The 17,559-nt window shown below is 39.0% G+C and overlaps 1 protein-coding gene across 11 annotated transcripts in view; it reads left to right on the forward strand.

Moving 5' to 3' along the window:
* Positions 1-17,559, forward strand: part of ZBTB20 (zinc finger and BTB domain containing 20) — an 821,112-nt gene that overhangs the window by 616,750 nt on the left and 186,803 nt on the right. For all 11 annotated transcript variants that reach the window (XM_045583975.1, XM_036444509.2, XM_045583978.1 and 8 more), the window contains one exon: positions 4,083-4,122. The gene's annotated coding sequence lies outside the window, so the exon portion shown is untranslated. The remainder of the gene's footprint in view (positions 1-4,082; positions 4,123-17,559) is intronic.

Genomic DNA, 17,559 nt, shown 5'->3' on the forward strand with positions numbered 1-17,559 from the left:
TTGAAATGGTACAGCCTCATTCAGATCCCAGCAGCATTGTGATTTGGAGTAAGTTTCCCAATTTTTAAAATCTCCTTTTAATCTCTCTAGTCAATTGGAAGTAATGGTATTTACTTGTATAGTTAGGATACAGTGGTACACAGTTAATGCTGCTTTTCAAATTCTTCTAGTAGAGCGACTGATCCAATACTCAGGGTGCTGGGGACATTGCCTGAAACAGTGTGCCATAAATGAGACTTGTCAGCGAGGTCTCAGGTTTCACCCTAAAAATACATACAGATTTGCATTCTACTCCTCAATATAGTCTTGTTTATTTCACTGAAATGGAAATTCTATGAAGCCAAGAAGAGTATCTGTTTTATTTCTTCTATAACATTTAAGAAATAGTTACTGGACAAATGAATACATGTACAAATAAGAGTGTAAATTATGTACTTAGCCACAAGGACAACTGCCCCACCAAATGGACAATCATGTCTTTATTATTTATTTTGTGGCTTTTGTACTCCAGTTGCTTGACTCCACCTCTCTGGATAGACCCATAATCAAACTTGAGAAGCATTTACTTAGCAGGATGCCTGAAGCCACAGAGTACTCAATTAATAGTAATGCTATCATTTATCCGCTTACTACTTCTCTATCTCATTGTTACTAAGGCTCTACGAACTTTAAAAAAAAAAAAAAAAAGAAGAAGTAAAAAAGTATAAAGGATTAGGAAGGTCAGAGTCTGGGAAGTCTTTAATCTGTGTGTTTCTAGCCATACTCAATCACCCAGGTAATTTCTATACATTTGGTTACTTCTGGTTTCAGCATATAGCAACTTGGGAAAAAGTTCCCAGAACAAGCATGTCAAACTCAAAGGCTAACATGGGCCAATTAAACAAGTTTTAAGTTTATGTGGGGGGGAGAGAAAAAAAAAGCTTCAATTTTCATAGAAATGTAGGTTTATTTTGATAGAGACATGCTGAATACAAAGGACTGAAATAAATGAGTAATCATTAACATAAAATAATAGAACGATATAATAAAAATTAATATTTTATTGAGCATTAACTTGCCAGACACTGAATAACTGCACAAATTAATAAGCATACGCAAATAAACCTTTTTTGTTGTTGTTCTCCGAAAGCAAAATATTTCCTATTGAGCACACCAAACAAGTCAGTACAAGACTAATGACACGCCAATCGGCTGCTAAAATATTCGCTGCTAGTATTAGTGGAGAGAAATGGTGCACCTGCCCGTAAGGTGCGTAAGGGAAATCAATGCAACACCATTATAGTAAGCAGTCATTAGCAAACGTTGTAGTTCATTATAAATAATTAGTATAACAGGATATTATAAAATTTAAGTTGCAAAATTTTTATTAAAACGTTTCTTACATACTGTTATGTTTGCTGGGCCACAAAAAATATTCATGTGGGCCACTAGTTTGACATGCTTGTCCTAGAGGCAATGAGCAGTAGAATTGAAAGAGCTTTTTCTTCTCCTCCCATTAGGGTTACTAACCTGGAATTCCTGGATGACCTTCGTGGAGCCTAGGAGCTCCCCGAAATTTGGTGTTTTGGGAGAGTCTCTAAGGGAAAGGATTCTCACTGAGATCTTTATCACTGTTATCCTAAAACATTACATAAATTGGAATCAGAATTGACTGACATTAAGTTACAATTATCAATATTTCTAGTTTCTTGGAGATTGATAGTATATAATAATTTCCACTTGGAAATCACAAAACTAAGATTAGACTTCTACAGTCACCCCCTCTCTGTGCCTCTTTCACCATGTTTTAAAGTCCTGATTCCTCTGGGCTTTGCAGTTACATATTCCTTGCTAGATATTTGTGATTGGAACTGAGCATGCTCAATGCAAATGTTTTTAATCTCATACAAAACTATTATAGATAATTCTTTACATTTCAGATAAAAACAACTTACAGACATATAAGGTAGAAAAGATGCATAGCAATCAAATAACAATTTGAACTGAACAAAAATAAACCTGTAGAGATTAATACATATTCTCCAAATTGCCTAGCAGATTGCAATTCAATCAAGAAGTCAGGGCCTTTTGATGTTTATGAACATTTATGAATTGTATAAGAACTCTGAGATTAAATATGTAGCCTTACTATTAAATTTGGGATATGTATTATTTTGTTTTTCATTAAAATATAAAGACAATTATATCCAATAAAATCTGTGATTTCACTTGCCTTAAATTTGTCTTAGACTGACATAACACACTGTGATTTTTCTCTCCATCTTGGATTCCTGTTATTGACACCCTGTGTGTAGTTTGACATCCAAAAAGAGTTTTCTGTTTTGTTTTTTTATTCCAGGCCTTGGATTTATTAAGTCAATCTGAGTATAATTTACATTGATCTCTTCTGATAACATCAAAAAATTAATTTTAACTGATTAACTTTTATGAAGAAAAATGCTCCTTAAAATTTAGAAAGGGACATTATGTGCTTAGATATAAGAACATAAATACAAAGTACAATTTAAAAATAGCATATTATATTACTTGGAGTTAATTGCGTTTATAACATGCAATATAAAAAATAAGTGAGCATAGTTCATATATAACCACTAATCATAGTTTTGTCTTTCTCAAAAATGTTGGGGGAGAAGGAGGAAAAAGAAGGAAGGGAGGGAGGGAGCAAGGAAAGGAGGAAAGAAAGGAGGAAGGGAAAGAAGGAGAAAGGAAGAAGGGAGGGAGGGAAAGAAAAATATTTTAAAACATGCACCCTACAATGGTCTAGGATCCTGGCTTTCAGAAGAGACTAGAATGTGACAAAACTTAGAGCTTTGAAGTCTTTGAAGATTAGTCAGTCATATATGATACACATTTCAGGTTTGTATGCATTTTCAATGAATCATAAATAATCTAATTATCTTGCTTAAGATTTTCATTGAACTCGTCATTTTTGTGAAACACTTTGAAAGCATTGTAGACCCCAACCTCTCTTCGCATACTTATGCCTGGATTTTCATGGAGAGCAATACCCACTTGCATGTTTCACCTTGGAAATGAAGGAGAAACTCTTTCTTTGGAGGAACTTCTGCAATCAGGCTTTGTCCAGAAATTTTGCTGAGAAGTGAAGTCTCTTAAATTGCCGTTTTTCTGCTTTAGCCTTATTCTGTGCTGAGTTATTTAATCAGATCCTTCTTGATCTCTTTTAATGTGGTTTGTTTTGCATATTTCTAGAAGACTTATGTGAAGTAGTTAAAATCATGGTGTCAGAGAGACAAGAATGCAATCAGTGTGAAGTCCTTGATACATTTGAGTGGGATAGAGGTGGGGATACCTGCTTTGTTTTCTCAGCATCCTTGTTTGGTTTATTAATTTCTCATGGATCTTCTGTTACTTCAGTCTTATTCTTCTGTAAGAGACGCTATCAAAACAATGGTGAGCAGACCAGTCCTTATAGCTCATTTGTCTTGTGAGTTGAAGATTAAAAAGAGGAATTAATAAATTTGAAATGTAGAATGAGAAACTGCTAAGGCCAACTCTCTCAAACCTGAAGTTGTCAACATTAGAGATATGTTCTGGGAGACAGATGTTTTATCTTAATATAATTTTGTCAGAGGGGACATTGCTTGGCTGGTGAGATGGGATAGAGGAGGCAGTACCAAGTCCTCAGCCAGCACCAACCCAGATCTTCAATTTAGGTTGACAAGACATGAAAGTGGTAAATTTGTCCAGCCAGAGAATCGTCTGGGCACTGAATATGTTGCTAGGATGATAGAGGCACTAAACATTTAAGCTTTCATTAAATTGTAATTAATTATTTAAATAAATAAATGTGGCTGATGTGCAGCCCAGCCCTACAAAATACTCATACAATTCCGATCAGAATGAGGTTGGCATTTCTTGGGGTGAGGAGTACTGTGTTGGTCGAAGAGCAGGTCACACCTTTCGAAAATGTTATGAAGTTGGGTCTCCTTCTATGGGCTCCTGCAGCTCATCCTTTAGGAGCAACCAGCCCCATCTATACAGTATTTAGATTTGCTTTTCTTCTTCCCATAGTATCACTGGGTTCGTTTTTAATTCCTTGTTGTTTTTTCTCTGATTTTCAGTTCCTTGACCATCAGTCTGCAGCCTGCCTCTTCTCTATATGTAAGTAAAAGCGGTTTCTTTACTTTTCAAAACAGTGTCAGATGTGGGGAATTTGGGTCTTTCTTATCACGTTATCTAGTTGACTTGGTTGTGGTTTCTGGCACTTCTTCAGCATGCAGTAGATTGTTCTGTGTTTGGAGTCAATGCTGTTGGTGGGGGTAGCAGTGCCATCCATGAGGCAGCTGAAAAGACCAGTGGCCCCAGCGACTGGACTTCTATAAAGACTGCTTTCTACTAAGCCACAGCTGCTGTTTGCAAAAGTCACTGCTCCTCTACACGTTCTTCAGCCAGATACCCGCAACAACGGGGCTGTTGCTGCACTGTCGGTCAATCATGTATTCTTCAGTTATATACCGATCCCTAGGCTCAAAGTTATTGTTTAAATATGTTTTCTGTTGATTTTAGAGAGAGAGGAAGGGAGAAGGAAAGAGAGATAGAAACATAGATGACAGAAAAACTTCGATCATCTGCCTCCTGCTTAGCCACCACTGGGGATCAAGCCTGAAACCCTAGGCATGTGCCCTGACCAAGAATCAAACCAGCGACCTTCTGGTGCATGGATCAATGCTCAATCCACCGAACCACACTGGCCAGGTGGTTCAATTGTTTTTTATTTCAGCTTCCAGATCAGAGCTTTCATTTATTGACCAAATTTCTAATATCCTTTTACTGAGAAATACAAGACTTCAGCCATTTAGATAAAATTATGTGTGAAATTGTAAAGTTCTGGGGGGGAGGGGGGAATGGATAGAGAAATCAAGAATTACATGCACCAGGAGGTTTATAAAAGGTGCCATTCTGTTTTAGAAAAAAATGCAGGTTGTTTGGAGAGAAGAAAATAACTTGATTGCAGATGATATCACAGTAATATTTATTATTTGAAGCCCAAACTAGGCTGCACTGAATGATTTTGGATAAATTTTACTTTGAGCTGCTTGAAAGAGGTTCTGGATCAATGAACCTAAATAATCAAAGTCTCTGCATGAGACCCCACCCAACAGATGCTACAGGTAGTGGCATCACCTTCTGTGATAAGTTATCATTTATTTATTTAAATGAGTGATTTCTTCCAGCTGTTTCCCACTCTTCGGTGAGCACAGCTGGTTCCTTATTCACAACATCCCATCTTACCTCACTGAGTCCTCACTCCCAGATATTTCTAGTGTTGTAATCATTTGCACAGAAGGGGGGTCTCATGGCTCTTTTGCTTGTGTGTGGCTTCCAGTAATATTCTTAGAAGCTAGTTAAATATATTTAGGGGAGCAGAATCCTCCAAAGGATGCCCAGGCGAAAGTCTAAACTGACAGTTATTTGACAGAAAAAGGAGATTGATTAAACTCCCCGAAGACTGGTGCTGTGCATAATGCATTTATGCAGCAGGGGTGGGTCCTCTCTGCCCCTGACAGTCTTGTTGTTTCCTGTTCTCGGTGTTGACAGAGTGGGTCTGTCAGTGCTTCAGAGGGTGTCAGTGTACACGCTGATGGTTACCACTTTATGTCTCTGCATCCCTGCCCCAGCTACCTCGCAGTGCCTATTTCTAGTCCTCCGGCTGGCAAATCATTTTTGTTACAGTTCTTTGTGTAAAAGCAGTTCACATAATAGCTCTGTGTTAGACAAGGCATTAATCCTCACATCACCGGGATGAGTCAGCACAGTGCACTTCTGCCCGCACAGCTCAGCTATTATGACGTCAGCATTGTAGAGCGAGCCTCAGACACAACAGTACAGGGGACTGGAGGCCTGTGTCATGGATTAGAGATCAAGAGGGAGACCTTGGAGATAAAAAATGTAATTGAAAGGCTGTCTCTGGTTCATAGGAAAATGTGAAAGTGATTCTATGCTATGTCAGCCATCAGCCGAGCAGCTTGTAGAGAGATCTAGTTTTTAACTATAAATAAGGCTGGAGAATGACTGTAATGGGCTGATAACCCATTCACGAACCTGGTCTTACCCCTGGGCCAGTCTTTATGCTCCAAGGGATTGTTCCAAATTCTGAGGCCTACCTTTATCTCAAGGATGGCAGGGCCTGTGACAGTCCTGCTGTCCTCAAGTGCCCCACAGATATTTCTGATGGCTCTAGAGGTGGTATCCCAGATGCCCATCAAAGGGAAAGGAAAAATTCCTGGAAACAGGTCAGAGCATTATCTCCCCAGTGCTTCCAACTCCTGGAGTCTCTGCAATGGCCTCCTTCAGGCAGGGGTTCAGTTCTGCCTGCGTGGCCTTCTTGGCACTGCAGTTAGCCCAAAGTCCTAATCTGGATGTGACACAGATTTCAATAGGATAAATAGGTTCCAGATGTTCCCACAAGAATTTTCCATTTCATTATTATTTAGCAGAAATGAGGCGTAACAGAGCCCTCGATAACCTACCCTGCTGCCTTAAAGCAGGTATCACAGACCTGTCCTATTTGGGAAACCAATTCTTACATGTTAGGCCTCCATGCAGTTCATACTCTGATCATTCTCTGAATAATACCTATTAATACTAAGTATTGAAGAAGCATAAAATTCACTGCTTTAGTGACATTCTCTGTTAAGACATTCTCCATCCCACCATCTACCTCCCCCTCTTTCACTCCCCTTGTGATAACCTTCAGAAAGAACCTTACTTCTGGGATCTTCTAGCTTCATTAGATTGCTAAGAGGCTCCTAACAAGCCTATAGAAGCTAATACTACTGCTTGGTTTGTTTTTGATTAATTATCATGCACAGCCCTTTATTCTGTTTTTAGTCAACAAACATTTATGGAAAACTAGTAACTATGCTTGATACCTGAAACTCCAAAATAAATAAGAAGTTCTGCCTGTTGTTAAGACTCTCAGAGAGAGAAATAGTAAATAAAGGCTATACCGTATGGTAGAAGCTGAGATGAAGGTATATACAAGATGCAGCAAGGGTTATAAAGAGGAGTGCCTATGTGTAAAGAGGTACCCAAGCTGGGTCTTAAAGTCTGAAGAATGAATTGCAGTTTACTATGTGGATGTAGAGGAGGGGAAAGCAAAAGAGAATCATAATTAGAAGAAAAAAAAGTCAAAGCCCTTGCAAAGTCAGGAGGCTTCGAACAGCAGGCAGCTGCAGAGGACAGTGGTTAGTGTGGAGGAACCCGCGGTGGGAAGAGGAGCCTGGAGACAAAGCTGAAAGTGGGAGGAGACAGATCTCAGAAGGCCTGCCTGGTCTGCCATGCACAGGAAGGAGTCTGGACTTGACGTTACAGGCTTCAGGAGCCTGAGAATAATTGTAACCAGATTTGTATTTTAGAAGAAAAAAAAAAACACTCTGCCCTCATTGGTGTGGCTCAGTTGGTGCGAATATCGGCTCTGTACACAGAAAGGTGGTGGGTTTGATTCCCAGTCAGGGCACTTACCTAGGTTGCTACAATAGTTTGATCTCCAGTCTGGGAGAGTATGGAAGGCAACTGGTCAATGTTCCTCTCTCTCTTTCCCTTCCTCTCTCTAAAATAAATAAATAATAAAGAAAAACTAAAAAAGAGTGTTCTGGTAATGGCGGAGGTAGCTGACTGAAAAAAAGGAGATCAGGTCAAAGGTGAAGACCAAGGGCCAGAACTGTGCTGTGGGGGTGGAAGTGGAGAGGAGAGCCCATATGGTAGTGTTGATATAGGCATTGGCATTGCATAATGCCAGCATCTCTTGGCCCAATGCAGAGTCCTTGACTTCAAAGGGAAAGACTGTTGTATTGTGTGGGGCCAAATTTCAGATCAAAGTGTATCTGTGTGGGAGCTTCACCAGAGAGCTCAGTCTAAATCTGACCCCACTCTGAGCTGCTTGCCTACTAGTCTCCAGGGATATGTGACTCCTTCTCCCATAGTGGACTTGGGGGTGGAGCAGGCAGATATGGAGAAGCCATTCCCAGTGTCCTGCTTTTCTCGTCTTTCATCTGAAAATGAAACCATTTCTTAAGAATGTCCCCCTAAAGTCAACCAATGCCCCAATTTTCTATCATTTTCCCTTTGCTGCCTTTTTTAAAGCAGAAGTTTCAAGCCATTGAGCTGAATTCCAACTTATGCACAGCCGGGTGTTGAAACAATTCAGTATATTCATTCCTGCTTTCTGAATTAGAGTTCACCATAAGTGTGCTTTTCTCTTGTTCACTTTGGGCTGCCAGGACAGTTTAAAGGAAATTTTCAACAGCTTTTGTTTCATGTTCCACGTTCTCTTTTGCAAATGGGAGTGTATATGTGGGCATGTATAAGTCTTCTCTGTGTTGCTGTCTGGAGAAAGGATTGAGAAGATGAGCAAGACAAGGACTAGGGACCCACTGAAAGCTCAGGTCCTTTCAGTGACCTGAGTGCAGAATGTAGGCTGGTGATCAGATGGTCAATTATGTGTTTGTCAAAACACAGTGGGCCGCATTCCAGACTGCCAGCTTTGGAGGCCCAGCTTCTGCCAACCAAATGTCATCTGGGAACATGCAACACTGGGCACTGTGAAGGAGTTTGAAATAGACCATGCCACAGCCAACCTACTGCCAGTCTTATAGCACCAATATGGCATGCACAGCCGGGCCCCATGTTTGAGAGCTCAGGAATTCGCTGCACTAAATTCAGGAGGTCAGATGGGTTCATGTTTTCAAAGCCTATGTTCTCTGTTTTGAACATTGTGACTTGCTCCTCAGCAATTTCCAAGGGATTTTTCCAGTCACATCTCTGTGGAAACCACTATTTTTGTGATGGTTATGAGAGCCTTGTAAATGTCCCTTATGAGAGAAAAAAAATAAACTTGCTCTGACAATGACTGTGATTCCAACAGAGAGATTCCAACCCTTTGGAAATTACATTAAAGGTGCATAGCTTTTAAAATACCAGGAACCACCTTGGCAACTTATAAAAAGCAGAAGGGCTTTGCCTGTTTTATAAAGTGATTTGCATATACCTGCATAAATAATGTCCCCACCTGTACTTTTATGCATTTAGGTTGAATAAATTAAATGCAGTGATCTTTAAAACATTCACTGCCTTTCATTGCTCAGATACCATTTTCAGGACTTCCTTCTTATTTTTTTCATGTGGTAGTAGTAGGGACTATTTTTTTCAATATGTCAGCTAATTCAGAGAATCCAAACACTCTGCAAACCAGTCTACCATGCCAGGAGCATTGCCTTTCTCTGCTAACATTTCTCTCAGCCTTTCTACCTAAGACCATGGCTTCCATATTCTTTTCATAAAGGAAAATGGGGATGTGTATTACTAAGATGAAACACAGCACATGAGAGAATTAAGCTCCACTCTCTTGCATTGATTCACATCTCAGGGACACACTCCTATTAAGCTTTTCTTTATTTGGCATTGCCACCACCCTTTCAAGAACCATCCAGCCATTAAATCATGTCAGTTATAACATGGGCCTTCAAATCAAAGCCTAGTCAGTGGGCCAGCCTCAAGCACAATCATCCCATAAGATGTTATTGAGCACTAACTATATACAAAGAATCATGATTAGTGGGGAGATGAAACATAAATCTAGATTACTGCCCTTGCTTGCTCTTAAAGAAGTTAAAATTGAATTAACTGAAAAAGAAGTCATACCTTTGAATATTCCATAGGTATATAAAACAATAAGTGAGAATTCCAAAAGGAATGATACACTGCAGTAAATACTGTAGAATTTATTCATTAAAAAAAGCTTTGAGAGCTGGAAAGCTTCATGTAAAATGTGATTGAGCTGGGTCTTAGAAAATGGCTAGAATGTAAAAAAGATGAAGAGCACAAGAAAGAATTTCAAGGAAAAGCACAAATCTAGGTGTTGGAATTATTGAGGAGATCCAATAAATAGTATTGCTCTTCTCCCCTCAAATTCTAAACCCATTGAAAGATAAGATAAAATAACTGATGGTGCCTGGCTAGTGTGCTCAGTGGTTGAGTATTGACCCATGAACCAAAAGATGGCTTGTTGTTGATTCCTGGCCCACCCACATGCCCAGTTTGTGGGCTCAATCCCCAGTAGGTGGCATGCAGGAGGCTTCTGATTGATGTCTCTATCTCTATCCCTCTAACTTTTTCTCTCTAAAAATCAATAATAATACTATATTTTTTTAAAAAAGAATAACTGATGGCTGGGAAACTAGAAGTTTTTATAAAGGCCAGGTTGAAGAATGTAGCTTAATTTCAGTAGTAAAATAGACTTGCTGACTCTCATCCCTTCTATCTAAATATTGGAAAAGCTTGTCCAAAGGAAAATTTAGATCCACATAAGAGCAACACTTTTCCAGGTCACTAGTTTTAGTTGGAAAAGAGGCTAAATTTCTGCACTTAAAAACTTTGATAGATCAGTTCCTCCTAACTCAGAAACATAGACAACATGCTGTCTCACCAATAGGGTGATTTGCCTCCATTGGGAACTATAATGATTGAGGCAAGAGACAGGTGTGTTTAGAAAACTTATTTCTGTAAATGAGGAGTTGGAAAGAGGCATTCCTACCAACTCAGTATTCCACAGACTGGAGAACAAGAGGAGGAAGTGCTGAGTGAAATGAAAATGAAGCCAGAGCCAAGAGGCCAAATGAGGCTGTATTTTTCGGGATATACTTGTGGTTAGAACCAGTGGCCATAGCATTATCGAAGCTTTAAGCTAAGGGTTTCTTTTCAAAGTTACCAGGTCCAAAACCCCAGGGAACAGTCATGAAATGAAGATAATGGACTAAAACCTCATTGGGAGAAAAATACAAAACCTCTCATCTTTTGTTAAATTAATGATAAGAAAAAGAGAGAACATCTTTTGAGTGCTTGTCTTGCTTTAGGCACTGAACAAAGTAATGTTAACGATTATCTGATTTAACCTTTAAAATCACTCATTAATTAGATGCTCTGATAATCCTAATTTTGAAGGTGAAGTGGAGATTTTGCACTTTTGAGTAAATTTTCCAAGAATGCCTAGTAAGTAAGAGACATAGAACTTGAATCCAAGACTATCTATCTTAAAAGCCTTAGCCTAGTTTCATTAAACATAAAATGGGTGTCTAACTAAATGCCGAAGATATAATGGTGAGCAATGCAGACATCATTTCTGCCCTTCTAGAGTTTATAATCTGGGAGATGGGAGATAGATATTAATCAGATGTTCACATAGAAGAGCTTAGCATTAGACATTGTGCTTACCGCTATGAAATAAAAGTGCCAGGTTCTCTAAGAGTAAATGTAAGAGGGGAATCTAAGTGAATCTGGATTTTCAGGAGAAGCTTCACTAGAGAGGTGACATTTGAGCTAACATTGGAAGAGGAAAAATAAGAAGTGAGATTAGGTGATGAATGAGGTTTCCAGACACAAGGAACAGCATGGGTGAAGCCCCTGAACACAGATCAATAGAGAAAATGAGATAAAGAGCAGCCCAGGTTGAGGTTGAAGAGATATTTAGGGCCTGATAATGGGATCTTTGTAGGCTGTGTTAGGGACTTTCCTCAATGGGGTGGGGAAAAAACTTAAGAAAGACTGTGGTATGATCAATTTTGTATTCTAAAAAGACTAGAGGCCTGATGCATGAAGATTTCTGCAAGAATGGGCTTTCCTTCCCCTGACTGCTGGCACCACATTGGCTCCATCAGGAGCCACCATTTTGCTCCAGCCTGGAGCCACCTTTCCCCCTTCCCACACTGCCCAGAGGCCTGGAATGGCTGAGACAATGTGGAATGCCTGTCTTACCCCCACCCCCAATCTTTGTTGGGTTAATTTGCATACTCACTCCTGATTGGATGGTGAGCATCCCAAAGGTATGGTCAATTTGCATCTTACTCTTTTATTAGTGTAGATAGGCTGTTCTTGGACATTTATCTCAGAGAAATGGAAATATATGCACAAAGACTTACACACCAGTATTCATAGCAGCTTTATTTGTAATAGTCCCAAACTGAATAAAACTGGTACCATACTGTGGAATACTTCTCAGCACTAAAAAATAATCAACTCTTGAATTAATCGCAAAGATATTATGCTGAATAACAAAAGCCAATTTCAAGATTATATACTTTTTTATTCCATTTATAAAGCATTCTTGAAATGACTAAATTATGTAGATGGAGGAAAAATTAGTGGTTGATAGAGGTTAAGCTGTGGGGGAAAATAGAGCTGACTGTGGATATAAAAGGGTAGCAAGAAATATCTTTATGATAGAAGGATATTTACATACATACACAAATACACAAGTGAGTGCATATAAAACAGGTAAATCTGAATAAAGTGAATGTATTGTACCACTGACAATTTCCTGGTAATAATATTGTACTATAGTTATATAAGATATTACTACTGGGCAAAACTGGGTAAAGAGTATGCCAGATTTCTGTATTATCTTTTCCAACTATATGTTAAACTTTAATAATCATGAACATAGATGTTTTAAAAAAAGATCAAGCTACCTTTGTTATGGTGAATGGTTTGGAAGGAGTAAAAGTAAGAAGGCTATTGTAGTAAACTAGCCAAAAGAGGGGTTTGGTTAGTCACAGTGAGAATGGAGGTAAATAAATGGAACTGACAGGTCAGAAGTAAAATATACAGGATTTCCTTATGAAGGAGAAATAAGTGGCCACTTTGACTACTGGCTTCATGCTTTTAACACTATATGGAGGATTGAGGTGGAGAGAAGATTATAAGATCTGTTTTTTAGATACCTAGCATGCAATACTTTTGAAATAAGAAAGCATATTGAATGGGCATTTGGATGCATACAACTGGAACTCAGAAGTACAGTAAAGGCAAATGAAGCTGTTGGTATGGATGATATTTCCTCTGGACAGAATTAGATTGAGAATAAAGCCCAAACTGAGACTTGAATAACTCTTAATATTTTCCCAGCTGGTCGAGAAAAAGGAGGTTGTGAAATGCCCTCAGAAGGAACAGCTAAACAGGTAGTGGCAAATCAGAAAATAGTGTCCCAGAACCCAAGAAAGGAGAGTGTTTTAAAAAGAGTGGGCAATAGAGGGAAGTGCTACTGAGAGGCCAAGTAGGTTACAGATTGAAAAATATACTTTTGATATTCTAATTTGGAAGTTGTTGTTGACCTAAGCAAGAGCTGTTTTGTTGAAAGTGATTGAAGTTGCCTGTCTGCAATGGAATGAAGAAAAGATGAGAGGTGAAGAATTAGCAATAGTCATTGTGGATAACACTTAGTTTTATTGCATATGAAAGCAAAATGAGCTAGTGCGATAATTGGGAAGGTGAGAATGAATTAAAAAAGAAGGTTTGGAAAAAAATGGAAACATTGGTGTTTTTATATGCTCATGGGGAGCATACAATAGAAAGGAAAAATTTGGTGTTCAGAAGAGAGATGAGGATGGTATGATGGTAGTATAAGATTCCTCATAGGACTGGAGACCTGGAATACATAAGGAGAAAAGGAGGGTTACCTGATTTATTGTTATAAGAACGAAGAAAGAAAGAACAGGGGAAGATTCAAGCCCTGTATAGATTTGGTGCTGTGAGGTTGAGAAGTTCCCCCCAAGATGGCTCCTAGGGAACAAAGTCTTCTAAGAATAGAGACTGGATTTGAGGGAAGTAGAGGTTTGAAATGCTTTGGGGGGAAAGGGCCAGCAAGTTGACCAGGGAAGCACAGGAGGAGCCTCCCTGGCAGAGTGGAAGTCCTGGGTGTGTCGATGTTGATAATCCATTGCCTTGTATGGTTTCCTACAGTAATTCAGTGACCAAGGTAGAAGCTCAGAGGTGTGTATTTGAGTTGAAATTAGGATGTGACTCTGCCAGTATGTGTAAAATGACATTAGGGATTTTAGCTTCTTTTCTGGTTCTGCCTGAGACCAGAAGGAAAGGGTAGTAAATGAGCTCAGTTCAAGTCTTCAAGTCTCTGGCAAGCACAGCCACTGCAGACACAGTGTCTGCTACAGAAAAATCGGAGGTGAACAGGGAGCCATCTATGACCTCAAATAGCTCAGTCAGGGGACATATGAAGGTTGCCATTTGGCCAAAAAACAAAAACAAAACAAAATAAAACAAAACAAAAAAGCAGGAACAAGCAATTAGAAAATCTTTGCCAAAAGGCACAGTGACCCATATCATTCCTTTTTTTTTCCCCCCCATTTTCCATCTATGTCTGCTTCTTCCTCCCATCCTGGCATCACCCAGTTATTTCCTTGCTTTCACAAAAAAATATCAACTTTATGCCTCTGCAGGCCAAATATCTTCTATTGCCTCTAATATGTAAGTTTCGTGTGTGTGTGTGTGTGTGTGTGTGTGTGTGTGTGTGAGAGAGAGAGAGAGAGAGAGAGAGAGAAGGAGAGAGAGAGAGAGCTCAATTTTCATCATCATTTTGCTAAAATATGGTCATTTAGGAATAATTAGATAACCTACTTGAAGTGTAGCATTGCCATCTAACTATACAGAAAGGCTATTTACTTAAAAGTGGGTTGAACAGAAGAAGAGTGGGTAGGCAAGAGAGTGGGGGCGGGGAGAACACTAATATCTATAGAAGACCTTGTATAGCAGCTTGTCCTTGTTATTCCTGGAAACTCCCATTCGAAATTAACAGATGAGCCTCTATTTCTAATGGTGGCCTATACACATCCAAAAACACCTCCAGACCTGGAGACATTCCAAAGGACTATATATTATTAAATTCCGGCTTCTAAGAAAGTAAGACAAGATGTGAAAAAGACCTGAAGAATGGGGATATTTCTAATTTCCACTATAAGTGGGATTCCCTGCTCTGATTTATCCTAAGCATTATAAATGTGGCCTGGAAAGAGGTGATGGCAATGAAAACTTTCCTATATTCCAACACGTCCCATTCCACTAGATTCCCTCTAGGAAATAACATTAGGGCCATTAGATTCAAAAGTAAACTGCAGGTACATCTGGGGTAAAAGTCAGCAGTTGTTGAGCAAAGCAGCTGTATTTTTTTTAATATTTACTTCTTTCATGATTCTATAATTCACACTTATTGTAAAATATTAAGAAAGTATAGGGTAAGGAGAAAACATCCATATCCCACTATACAGAAACAACTATCATTAACAACTTTTTAGATCACTCTCAAGTCTCTTCTCTGAATTTTGACATAATTGAGCATACATTGTACCTATACAGTTGTACCCTATTTTTAAGTAAATATTATGTAATAAGTATTTCCCAGTATAATTGCAAACTCTGTAATGTCTGAATACTTTTCTATATATAAAATCCCCTAAATATACCCAACTATGCCCTAAATATAAATATTTGGGTTATTTCTAGAATTTGAGCTTTAAAGTTCTTTAAGATGAGAACTAGGATGCATCACCTGAATTGTCAAAGTTGGAGGAAAATTGAGGCGGGAAATGATGTCATCCATCAAGAAAATGGCCAGACAATGATGTCACCCTATTGTGAGAGTTACTGATCAATAATAATAAAAGCATAATATGCTAATTAGACCGGATGTCCTTCTGGATGAAGCTGGGCTTCGAGGAAAGCCTGGGTCCCAGGTTCCTGCCAGTAGCCAGAGGGAAGCCTGGGTCCCCGGTGTGAGAGGGAATCCAGTGCCAGGGGCCAGGGAAGGAAGGCTTACTCTTGCATGAATTTTGTGTATCGGGCCTCTAGTTGCTAATGATCATGGAGCTCATATTTGAATTTTTAAGTAATTGTTGCAAGGTTCATCTAGGATCTTTCTCTCCCCAGAGTAAACGCTCTAATTTTTATTTCTGAAAAGTGTACATTTAGTTTTGTTTGAATTTGTTACAACACAGATGTATAAAGAAGGCAGAAGTCATTCAAAATCTCACCTCCCAAAGATAACCACATATTAACACTTTGGCGAATATATTTTCACACATACCTGTTTGTCTCTTTTTCTTTCTATTTGTCTTTCTCTTCCCAAAATGAAAGGAAAAGCTACTTGCTGTTTTGTAATCTGTTCCTTTCATTCAACATTGGAATAGACATTTTCTGTTTAAAAAATATAGATCTACATTATCTTTTTGACAGCTATATTGTACTCCAATATATGAATAATTTATGCAATCAATTAGTTACTGGTGGGTATTTAAGATATTTGGAATTTTTTCTAATTGAACAATGTTACAGTAACTATTTTACACACATATGCATTTTATAAAATGTACTTGCCTAATTACTTCCTTAGAATAAATTTATATTAGTGGAAATGCCAAAGTTAAATGTATCTATTACTTAAACTGTCCTCCAGTGAAATTGTGTCAGTGCACACCTCCGCCAACAAAGAAAAAGATTGCCCATTCCTCTGCACCTTCATGAATTCTGTAATTGTTTATTGTAATTTTTGCCCTGTATGTGTATTTTTCGTATTGGGATATGAGATGCTTTATCCAAACATAAAACAAAAAATCTGAAAATGTAAAGAAGAACATATTAAATTTTATTACATTAAAAAATCGCTATGACAGAAAATATTTTTTAAAAAAAAACTCACAAGTATATTTGTGACATATTGCTAATATTTTAGTAATGGTTATTATTCAACAATAAAAAAAGTGATAACATAAAAATCTGGAAAGGGCATATCAAATGAGCAGCCTAAACACATATTTCATGGTTTAGTTTCATTCTCTACTGCAAAAGCAGTGCTCCCTAAAGTCTGCAGAGCCACCTCAAGCACCGTTTTCTGTGCTCTGATAGCAGTGCCCACCTCAGTGCCCTCCTGGGAATGCTATGGGAGCAAAGCACTGATCAGGGCACATGCAGAGTTCCTGGTGGGAGTCGGTTAGCACTTCTCCTGGTAATATATATTTATGTTCATTTGGCATCACCATCCCCCAAAGCGCAGCCTAATCATTCCCTCACGAATGTAAAAAGGATCATCTGAGTCTGCCATCAGACCCCAGAATCAGTGAGTTATTGGAAAGGGAGAAATACTCACTGGCAATCTTGCCTGATCCATGTCTCCAGGGCAGAATTGACACTGTTCTTCCACCAGATGTAGATAGAGATTTCTGGATGTTCTCATAAATAAATTGCTAGAGGCCATGTCATCAATGTCCTCCTCCTTCCCCCTTCTCTCTCATTCCCATGTGGATTACTACACACTTAATGAAATGGAATTTTTTCAGCAACTTCAGGGAAAGTGTAAGACACTAGGGAGGCAGAAATGCCACACTGACAGCGTCAGTCCTCCTCCACAATATGAACTGTGACAGGGCGTCTCCCCTTGCGTTTCGGGATAGGAGCGTCTTTCAGAGGGGCAGGGGCTGTGCTGAGCTGTCTGACTGGCAACTGGAGCATTCCTCGGCACATCCATTTGCAGAGGACAAGGGGTAGCATGTGCTCTGGGGCCTTCTCTCTCCCCCCGTGGTGAAAGCCTGTGCATATTGAGGTTGTGCTTAAATCCATAGTCAGTGTCCAGAAAGGGAAAAGAGAGACAAAACCTGGTAAAGATTACATGGAGGGCCTTCAGACAGAACACAAGCTGAGGAGAGTGGAAGAAACCAGGCCTAGTGAGCAGCTTGTTCTCCACCTGAGCAGTGGAGCACC

This window comes from Pipistrellus kuhlii, unplaced genomic scaffold (assembly GCF_014108245.1).
Source record: "Pipistrellus kuhlii isolate mPipKuh1 unplaced genomic scaffold, mPipKuh1.p scaffold_m20_p_2, whole genome shotgun sequence".
Taxonomy (NCBI): domain Eukaryota; kingdom Metazoa; phylum Chordata; class Mammalia; order Chiroptera; family Vespertilionidae; genus Pipistrellus; species Pipistrellus kuhlii.